Here is a 10076-nt window from a genome sequence, read left to right as displayed (position 1 = left end):
AGGACCAAGCCCTGGGGGACCCCACTGCCCACATCCCTCCAGGTCAAAAATGACCCATCCACCACCACTCTCTGGGTGCAGCCCTCCAGCCAGTTGGCGACTTCTTTGACTGTGTAGGTGTCAACACCACAGTCCCCCAGTTTCTTAATGAGAACGGGGTGAGAGACAATGTCGAAGACTTTCCGAAAGTCCAGGAAGGCTATGTCCACTGCTACCCCTGCACCTAAGGATTTGGTGACCTGGTCGTAGAAGGCCACCAGGTTGGTCTGACAGGACCTGCCTCTAATGAACCCGTGTTGGTTGCCCCTAAGCATAATCTCCCCTTCTGGACCCTTGTGGACATGTGCCAGAATAATTCTCTCAAAAAGCTTTCCCAGGATTGAGGTAAGATTAGCTGGCCTATAGTTCCCCAGGTCCTCCTTTCTCCCCTTTTTGAAGACGGGAACCACGTTGCCCCTCTTCCAGTCTTCTGGCATCATACCAGAGTACCACGAGTGCTCGTACAGCCGTGCTAGGGGTCCTGCAATGACCTCAGCCAATTCCCTCAGTACTCTGGGGTGGAGATCATCTGGACCAGCTGATTTGAATACATCCAGTCCCTCCAGAAGTTCCCTAACTAGTGCCTTAGCCTAGGTGCACCTCCCCTGGGGTGTAAGGGGGGCCCAGGGGGGGGCTGGCTGTTCTGGTCCCTGCTCAGGAAAATGGAGGCAAAGAAATAGTTAAATAGGTTAGCTTTGTCATCTGGTGTGACGACCAAATTTCCTAGCGTGTCCTGCAGGGGCCCCACGTTATCTGGAACCTTTTTTTTGCCCCCTGTGTATTTAAAAAAGGACTTCTTGTTGTCCTTGATCCGGGAAGCTAGTTCCAGTTCCATCTCTGCCTTGGCCTTCCTGACTGTCCCCCTGCATCCCCAAGCAACTGCAATATAATCCTCCCTGGTGATGGCCCCTCCCTGCCATTGGGTGTGCGCATCCCTTTTAGCTAGGAGGCATTCCTGTATGGTTTTGTTGAGCCATGGGGGCTTTTGCGCCCTCCTGCCCCCTTTGATCCGTGTTAGGATTACTTCCCTTTGGGCTTGAAGGATCGTCTCCTTCAGGAGCGACCACTCTTCTTGGACACCTGGCTCCCCTCCCCTCCGAGACCTCAGTGCTTCCCTGGCTGTTCTCCTTACCTCATTGAAGTCTGCCCTCCTGAAATGTAGGGCTGCTGCCTTGCTGTAGGCCTTTGCCACCTTGCGCTGGATGGTGAATTCCAGCAGGCAATGTTTGCTGTCGCCCAGGCGGTCGAGCACCTGCAGCCCCCTCACCAGGTCCAACAAGGTGTCTCCCCTGGTGGGGCTGTGCACCTCCTGGGTTAGATGGACGTCCTACATTTGGGCTAGGAACCTATGTGAGCAGCCAGACTTGGCTGACTGCTCTTCTCAGCAGATGTCTGGAAAGTTCAGGTCCCCCTCACATCCTTTGACCTAACTACCTCCGTGAGCTGACTTAAGAATTCCTGATCTAGCTCTTCCCCTTGGTTGGGTGGTCTGTAGTAGACCCTCACTGTTAAGTCTCTTTCCCCGTGACTGCCTTGTATTCTAACCCAGAGCACTTCAGCATGCCCCTCCTCTGACTCTGCTAATTGATGAGGATGTGTATTCCTCCTTAATGTAGAGCTCCACGCCCCCATCTTTCCTCCCTGTCCTATCCCTCCTGCACAGCCTATAACCCTTGATAGTCACTGCCCATTCATGCGTTGGGTCCCACCACGTTTCATTGAGCTCCACTAAGTCTGGGTTCGTGTCAGCTAGCAGGAGGGTAAGTTCCTCTTGCTTGTTTCCCATACTACGAGTGTTTGTGTAGAGGCATTTTATTGCTTGTTAATCCCTCTGGTTCTGGCTGTTACAGAAGTGGTGCCTCAAACTTTGGAATAGAGCTCCCAACTCCAAGCTGCTTCTTCCATGGGCACCCTGGAGCCTTCAGATGGACATGTAGCTCCCAACTGCCCATCTGCTTTTTAGAAATCCAGGGAGCAGTGAGCGTGAGATTGGGGAGACATTCCCTGATATTAGGCTTTTGGCACACCCTTCCCCAGGCATAAGACTGGGGCACCAGGTCCAGGAATCAGTGCTGCCCCCAGCCTGATCCCACTGATTGGGTAAGGGACAACTCTGAGGATCTTTCGTGGTTCAGCCCTGACATGCCACATTTCCAATTTAAGGCATAATACAAATAAGCCACAAAGATGTTACACATTATACAGGGAATATCTTTGTGGCTCACTTGATATATTACCATGCCATAAATTGGCTTTGACATGTGGCTGGATTACTATTTGTCATTATTAATTCCTTAATCACATTTTAAATGTAATATGTGCCAGGGCCCTTACTGTTTGCCTGTGCTGGTCTAAAAGCTTATGCGATACTTTACAAAACATATAAGGAAACAAGGTATTTGATTTTGAAAGCTTTTAGAATCTATATCAATAGAAAACACAAAGCAGGACACAAATAACGGTTAAATCTAGATTATGACAGCTGTCATAATCCTTGCTTAATAAAATGTTCTTCTTTTGTCTGCTTGACAATCATAATTGCAGGTAACTATAACAAGAGCCTAATCTTCCTTTATTATCTAATTAACTTAATGAAGTATCTTTACATTATCTGATTTTTTTTTTTCCTTAACTTAAATGGTTGACTTCAGAATAACATGGCTACCTGCCTCTCTCTTTCTTCAATTTAGATAGCCTTCAGAAAGGGCAAAGGGAGAGTTTGTTCTCTCTTATTTCTGTATGATGTTAAAAAGGGGGTCGCATCAGAAGATTTTTCTTTTTTTCCCTTAGAAACGTTAGATTTTCACCTTATAGGCCAAATTTTTAGACTCAAAGCATCCATTATCAGACTCAAGGCCCTCTTTCATAACTTCTGTGAATTGAATGGGACCCCATTTCAAAAACTGATTTATACTGCTTGCTTCCTTGTAGAGGGGCTGGGCAGTAGTGGCAGGTAAACAGCCAGGCAGGGAGAGTCTTGCTTTAGCTGCTTATCTCCTCACACGTAGACCCTGATTCTGCCTGTCTGCTTATATTTTGTGACACCCCTCAAAGGATGTCACGGCACCGTAATTGAGAGCCACTGTTATAGACTAAATCAGAGATGCATAAGCTTTCATAAGCAGCAGTTTACTTCATCAGATGTATTCTAATCATTGCTTTCTATTTATTAGCTTTGCTTCCTGCAGTCTTTTCATAGCATCTGATGAAATAAGCTGCTATGGCCCCTGACAGACATTCACTTCAAGACATGGTAGGATCTAATCTGAGATCCTGGCAACTGCCATGCCACACATGCATGGCAGGACCTACGATTTCAGGATTGGGGATTAGATCTCATTTGTACCTTACCTGCTGATGCAAAATGAGGTCAGGATCATGAGCCCAGGCTTTCCCTGAACCAGGGAGAAACAGGGGTGCCTAAAATCAGCTGATTGTCAGTTGGGGCTAGGAACAAAATTGGTCCCCAGCACAAGCTGATTGCTAAAACCCTTGCGGGTGGGTGGGAAGGGGGTAGGAGCACAGGAATCCTGGGATCAGATTGCCGGAGCCCAATCCAGGGTCCCCATGCTACAGGAGCTATAAAACCCCACGTATTGCCCAGTTGAGCAGCACATAGGGTTCTGATAGATCCTGGTGTATGGGGAGCCCAGGATTGGGCTGCAGCAGCAGGTACTGTGTTCCCTGTGCACTGGGAGTTGTATAAATGCTGTGGGCTGCCCAAAGGGTTTTTAGTCAACCCTAGGCACAGGGACCCTTGCATCTGGCTGCAGCAGCCCACTCCCCAAGTCCCCCTGCAGTAGGACCAGTGAAACCACATGTGCTGCCCAGCTGGGTGGCACACAGGATTTTGACATATTCCAGGTGGCCATGCATTCATGTTAAGGTGCAAAAGAAATGAGCCACAAAGTTATTATACTTTGTCACTTCCAAAGTCACTTACTCAATTATCATGCCTTAACTTGACTTGCACACATGGCTGAGTTACTATTTAAGGCATGATTAACCTGTTAATCACATCTTAAATGAAACATGTGTCCAGGGTCTAAAAAATAGACTTTGATTTGGTCACCTTCTCAGTTCACCAAAGAGCAGGCAAATCCCTCAGTAAAACAGAAATGCTTAACTTTGGGAAGGCTGACTTTCGCAAACTCAGAGATTAGCTAAATCAGGCAATTAGGAGCCATATCTCCCTAGATAAGGGAGTACATGAGAAACTGTCATCACTCAAGAACATAATCCTCGAGGCACAGGGGAAAGTCATTCCATCCTGCATGAAATGTAATCAATGGGCAAGGAAGGCCCCTTGACTGAACAAGGAACTGTTGCACCTCATTAAACTCAAAAGAGTCCAGAAAAGCCAAGGCAGAAACCAAACTCAGGCTAGCTTTGGGGATCAAGGACAACAAAAGGTCCTTCAGATATGTGGGAAGTCAAAAAAAAAGAATAAAGAGAGCATTGGGCCCCTGAGGGATTAAACAGGGCAGCTAACATCCAATGCCCAAGAAAAGGCCGGTTTTCTAAATGACCTTTTTGCATCATTTTTTCACCCTCCCAAGGGGAACACAGTGTCAGAAAGGACATGAACCATCCTACTAGTGGGTGGCAGGCCCAAAATTGATGTGGATCAGGTGAAGGAACACCTTGAGAATCTGGACATTCACAAGTCTGTGGGCTAAATGCACCTAAGAGTCTTAAAGGAGCTGCTAGACATCATTGCACAACTCCTGGAAAAAATATTTGAAAATTGGTGGCACTTGGGCAAGGTTCTGGAAGACTGGAAAAGGGCCAACGTGGTCCCTATCTTGAAGAAAAGAAGGAGGGGTGACCTGGGGGTTTATAGACCAGTCTGATGTCCATCCCTGGAAAAATCCTAGAAAAAATTTGTCAAGGGATCCATACCAGACTAACAGAAGGCAAGCTTCTGAAGGCCAGTCAACATGGCTTTGCGACTGGCAGGTCTTGCCTGACCAACTTCATCTCTTTCTGTGACCAGGTGACATGAGCCCTGGACAAAGGGAGATGATGTGGATGTCATATATCTGGATTTCAGGAAAGCCTTTGACCTAGTTCCTGATGATGTCCTTATGGCTAAGCTGGGAAACTGTGACCTTGATCATCTTTACAGTCCCATGGCTACAGGGTTGGACCCAAAGAGTACTAGTTGACAGGACAAAATCAGCGTGGTGCAGGGTAAGCAGTGGAGTCCCTCAGGGCTCGGTACTTGGGCCGGTACTCTTTAACATCTTCATTAATGATCTGGAGTCAGGAGTCAGATGTGAACTGGCAAAGTTTGCGGATGATACCAAATTATGGGGGAGAGCGGTAACACCGCAGGACAGGCTGGGGATACAGTCCAACTTGGACATGCTGTCAAGGTGGGTTGACCAAAACCGGATGGACTTCAATGTTGAGAAGTGTAAGGTGCTTCACCTCAATAGGAAGAACCCTCAACAAGCTTACAAGCTTGGCAGTGCTACACTTGCTAGTACCATGACCGAAAGAGACTTGGGGGTCCTGACTGACCACAAGACGAATATGAGTCACCAATGCGAGTCACCAATGCTGTGGTTGACAAAGCAAACCAAACTCTGGCATGCATCCACCAATGCATCTCAAGCAAAAGCAGAGACGTCATCTTCCTTTTTTACTCGGCTTTAGTGAGGCCACAGCTGGAGTACCGTGTCCAGTTTTGAGCCCCGCACTTCAAGAGGGATGTGGAAAAGCTTGAGAGAGTCCAGAGGAGAGCCACTCGTATGATCCAAGACCTGAACAGCAGGTTGTATGAGGAGAGGCTGAGGGATTTTAGACTCTTCAGTCTGGAAAAGAGAAGGCTCAGGGGTGACTTGGTAGCAGGCTACAATTATATAAGAGGAGAACATCAGGACCTGGGAGAGCAGCTGTTCACCAGAGCTCCCCAAGGGATAACTAGGTCTAACGGCCATAAACTCCAGGAAGGCCGACTGAGGCTAGATGTAAGAAAAAAGGTCTTTACGGTGCAAGTGTCCAGGGTGTGGAACAGATTCCCCCCAGAGGTGGTGCAAGCACCTAGTCTGGACTCATTCAAAAACATGTCTGGATACTTCCTTTCTGGGATCACTTGATCCCAGCTGACTTCCTGTGGGGGTGGGGGGGCTGCAGTGGATGATCTCATGAGGTCCCTTCCAACCCCTAATGTCTATGAAATCTATGAAAGTACAACTCTACCTTGCCTCTGCCTGACTTCAGACTAACATGGCTAACTACCTCCCACTTCCCTTAGGGATATCAGGGATGCCATGTTATGGACTTTGGTTTTTTGTTTGCCTTTTGGATTTCTCTCAAAAAATGTGGATTTAGAACTTTCTCAGGTGTTAAGTTGATAACAAGTCTTCTACCAGAGACCTCTTTGACTAAGTGTGAAGCAGATGCTTTGATACAAATAAAGAATCTGAATACAAACACTTCCCTCGCTTTTGCTTGGTGTTTAAAAATACAGGCCTCTTCCCCGAAGGCATTAGCAATTTGTGGGCCTGCTGCTATCTTTATTGAAGTCAACAGAGAACTTACAGTTATGAATTATAAAGGTTTGCTTTGTATTTTGGTTTCTTAGCCTGTAGGTCACGTTTGGGTCATAGCTCCAAGGTCTTCTCTACAATCATGAAAAATGGAAACATCCTTTTCTTTCTTTTTATTTCCATTCATCAGTTCAGCAGTGGTAAGGGGTGTGACTACATCATGTTAGAAATCCATTCTGGCTTGGAGGGGCCCAAACATACCGTATATACTCATGTCTGAGGCCATGCTCCTTACCTGGAGTACGCTGGTGATGCTGCTCCAAATGTGTCCCCAGCACCTTGCTCAAGCACGGCAGAGCTCAGAAGCACAGCCCACAGCAGTCTCAACAAAGCCCACGTGTTCTAGGGTTTGGAGTATGCCTACACATACAGCTGGGCATGGCTTGCTAGGCACATCGTGGGCAGGCGTGTTGCCACGGTGGTGTGGACAAACCCAAGGGTACTGAATGAAGTCATAGAATCATAGAAAATTAGGGTTGGAAGGGACTTCAGGAATCCCACCCCTTGCTCAAAGCCAGGACCATCCCCAACTAGCTCATCCCACCTACAGTTTTGTCTAGCTGGGTCTTGAAAACCTCCAAGGATGGAGACTCCACAACCTCTCTAGGTAACCTGTTCCAGTGCTTCACCACCCTCCTAGTGAGAAAATTCTTCCTAATATCTAACCTAAACTGCCCTTGCTGCAACTTGAGACTGTTGCTCCTTGTTCTGTCCCCTGCCACCACTAAGAACAGCCAGCTCCATCTTCTTTTGAACCCCTCTTCAGGTAGCTGAAGGCTGCTATTAAGTCTCCTCTCAGTCTTCTCTTATCTATAGTAGATAAGCCCAATTCCCTCAGTCTTTCCTCATAAGTCAGGTCCCCCAGCCCCCTCACCATTTTTGTTGTCCTCTGCTGGACCCTCTGCAATTTGTCCACATCCTTTCTTTACTGGGGGAGCCAAAACTGAACACAGTACTCCAGATGTGCCTCACCAGTGAATAGAGGAGAATAATCACTTCCCTTAACCTACTGGTAACACTCCTACCAATGCAGCCCAGTATGCCATTAGCCTTCTTGGCAACAAAAGCTGAATATGTGCCAGCAGTGTGCTCATTGTCCACTGGAAACCCCAGGTCCTTTTCTGCAGAGCTACTGCCCAGCCAGTCAGCCCCCAGCCTGTACCGGTGCATGGGATTGTTCTGTCCTAAGTGTAGGACTTTGCACTTGTCCTTGTTGAACTTCATGAGATTTCTTTTGGTCCAATCCTCCAATTTGAGTTCACTCTGTATCCTAGTCCTACCCTCCAGTGTATCTACTACTCCCCATAGCTTGGTGTCATCTGCAGGCTTGCTGAGGGTGCACTCTCTGTCATCTTCCAGGTCATTGATGAAGACACTGAACAAAACCAACCCCAGGGCCAGCCCTTGGGGCACTCCACTTGATACTGGCTGCCAACTCAACATCATTCCATTGATTACAATTCTCTGAGCCTTATGCTCCAGCCAGTTTGCTATCCATCTTACGGTCCATACATGTAGCCCATACCTCCTTAGCTTGCCTGTGAAAATGTTGTGGGAGACCGTTCAAAAGCCTTGCTAAAATCAAGGTACACCACATACACTGGTCGTCTTTTATCCACAGAGCCAGTCACCTCATCACAGAAGGCAATCAGGTGGGTCAGGAATGACTTGCTCCTAGTGAATCCTTGCTGATTGTTCCTAATCATCTTCTTCTCCTCCAAGTACTCAGAAATTGATTCCTTGAGGATTTTCTCCATGATTTTTCAAAGGACTGTGGTGAGGATCCAGGGTCTGTAGTGCCCTGGATCCTCCTTTTTCCCTTTCTTAAATATGGGTACTATGTTTGCCATTTTCCAATCATCTTGGACCTCTCCTGATTGCCATGAGTTTTAAGAGATGGTGGCCAGTGGCTCTGCAATCTCGTCAACCAATCCCTTCAGCACTTAAAGTTGGAGTCATTTATCTTTTACTCTTTAATATTCATCAGATGTAGAAGTTGACCCTTTAACTATGCATCAAATATTGTGAAAATGACAACACTGCAGATTGCTTGTGCAATTTCACCTGTTTATGCCCCAGTCACCTCTAAAAATAATAGAGGAAGTCACCAAAGTGTTTGTAAAATAATTAGTTAATTAAGTTCAGTTGCAGTGTAATCAGGCCCTAGATTGAATTCTGCATAGAAGGATGTCAAAATATATGGGTATAATAAGGAATGACTAAACAAATAATCTGTATTTTAAATCTTGTAAGATTATTTTAAAAGCTGGAAAACATAAGGGGGGAAAACCCCACAAAACTTGCAAGCATTTTCTGTCCTTTTCAATTTTTCTGAATTTAAAGCTAATTATATGCACACACACGCATGCACGTGCACTGTTAATTCAGTTTTCTGAACAATGAAAAAAAAAGACCCTTTTGGAGGCAAAAGGCTAAATTAATAGGGTGCCAAACTGGCACTGGCATAACTCCATCAGGAGTGAACCCAAATATTTTTGTGAACTTCTAATCCTAGCATTTGTCGAGACTAGTCCCCTTGGGCATCAGTGCTGCTCCTTTTATAGTTGAGTACAAAATGCTGTGGGATTTTAATGAAATGCACATTAGACTGATAGTGGTAGCATTTAGGTGGCTGAAATCTTTCTAAAAATGTCAGATAGTTTTTATTGACAATATTACTGTAATGACTACTACTTTATATCTTTGGTGCTACAGTACATTGCCTCTGAGCAAATGTTATATGGAGACACAGTGCTGATGTTTTTTGTTCCCTTGTACCTGGCAAATAAATGTATCCATTTTTCAAGACTAAAATGAATAATGTTGATGTATGTTTTATATGTACTTCAACTATTTGGTTTATAAATTTATTTAAATTGCTTTTAGCTTGAATCTCACACTATGGAAGAATTTGCCATCATCTTTCTCTCATATTCCTTTGCTTTATCTTGTATATTTTCTGAGCTATGATGTTGCTTATATTATGCATTTAGACTTCAGGAAATTCTATTGCTCCTTTCACTAAACTTTTTCAAATCTGGCCTTTCTTTTCCATTCCATATGCTTAAGGCACTGAGGTACAGTCACAGTCTGATCATCTTTTACTTCAGCTATTCAATTCTTCTTCTCTATAATGCCTCCAGCTTAGTCAAAATATTGTAGATAAAATCATCCAGGCATATTGCCATTCTGTTTCCACTGCTTTGCTCACTTTTCTTTTTAGGCAATGTATATTTAAACTCCTTTTCCTCATTTCAGTGCTCTACACAACTCAGTCCCGTACTGAATTGTGAATAAAGGTGAGCAATAGTACAACAGCACTGAATACTTGGTATGAACTAAAATACAGATTCAATCAAAATTTTGTTTTTAACCTATTTAATGCAAGATGAGTAGTGTCTCAGTTGAGTTGGATCCAAGTTGAACAAGGCACTCTGTCCTGTGCTTTGTCCATACACACTCTGAAAAACATGTAAGGTT

General features: G+C 45.4%; 1 protein-coding gene across 1 annotated transcript in view; it reads left to right on the top strand.

Annotated features, from left to right (window-relative positions):
• The window catches only part of POLN (DNA polymerase nu), a 215139-nt gene that overhangs the window by 139949 nt on the left and 65114 nt on the right, over window positions 1-10076 (top strand). The window lies entirely within an intron of this gene.

The sequence above is a fragment of the Crocodylus porosus genome, unplaced genomic scaffold, assembly GCF_001723895.1.
Source record: "Crocodylus porosus isolate Cpor-Errol unplaced genomic scaffold, CroPor_comp1, whole genome shotgun sequence".
Taxonomy (NCBI): domain Eukaryota; kingdom Metazoa; phylum Chordata; order Crocodylia; family Crocodylidae; genus Crocodylus; species Crocodylus porosus.
Note: the sequence above shows the minus strand (reverse complement) of the source record. Positions and strands in the feature narration are given on the sequence as shown.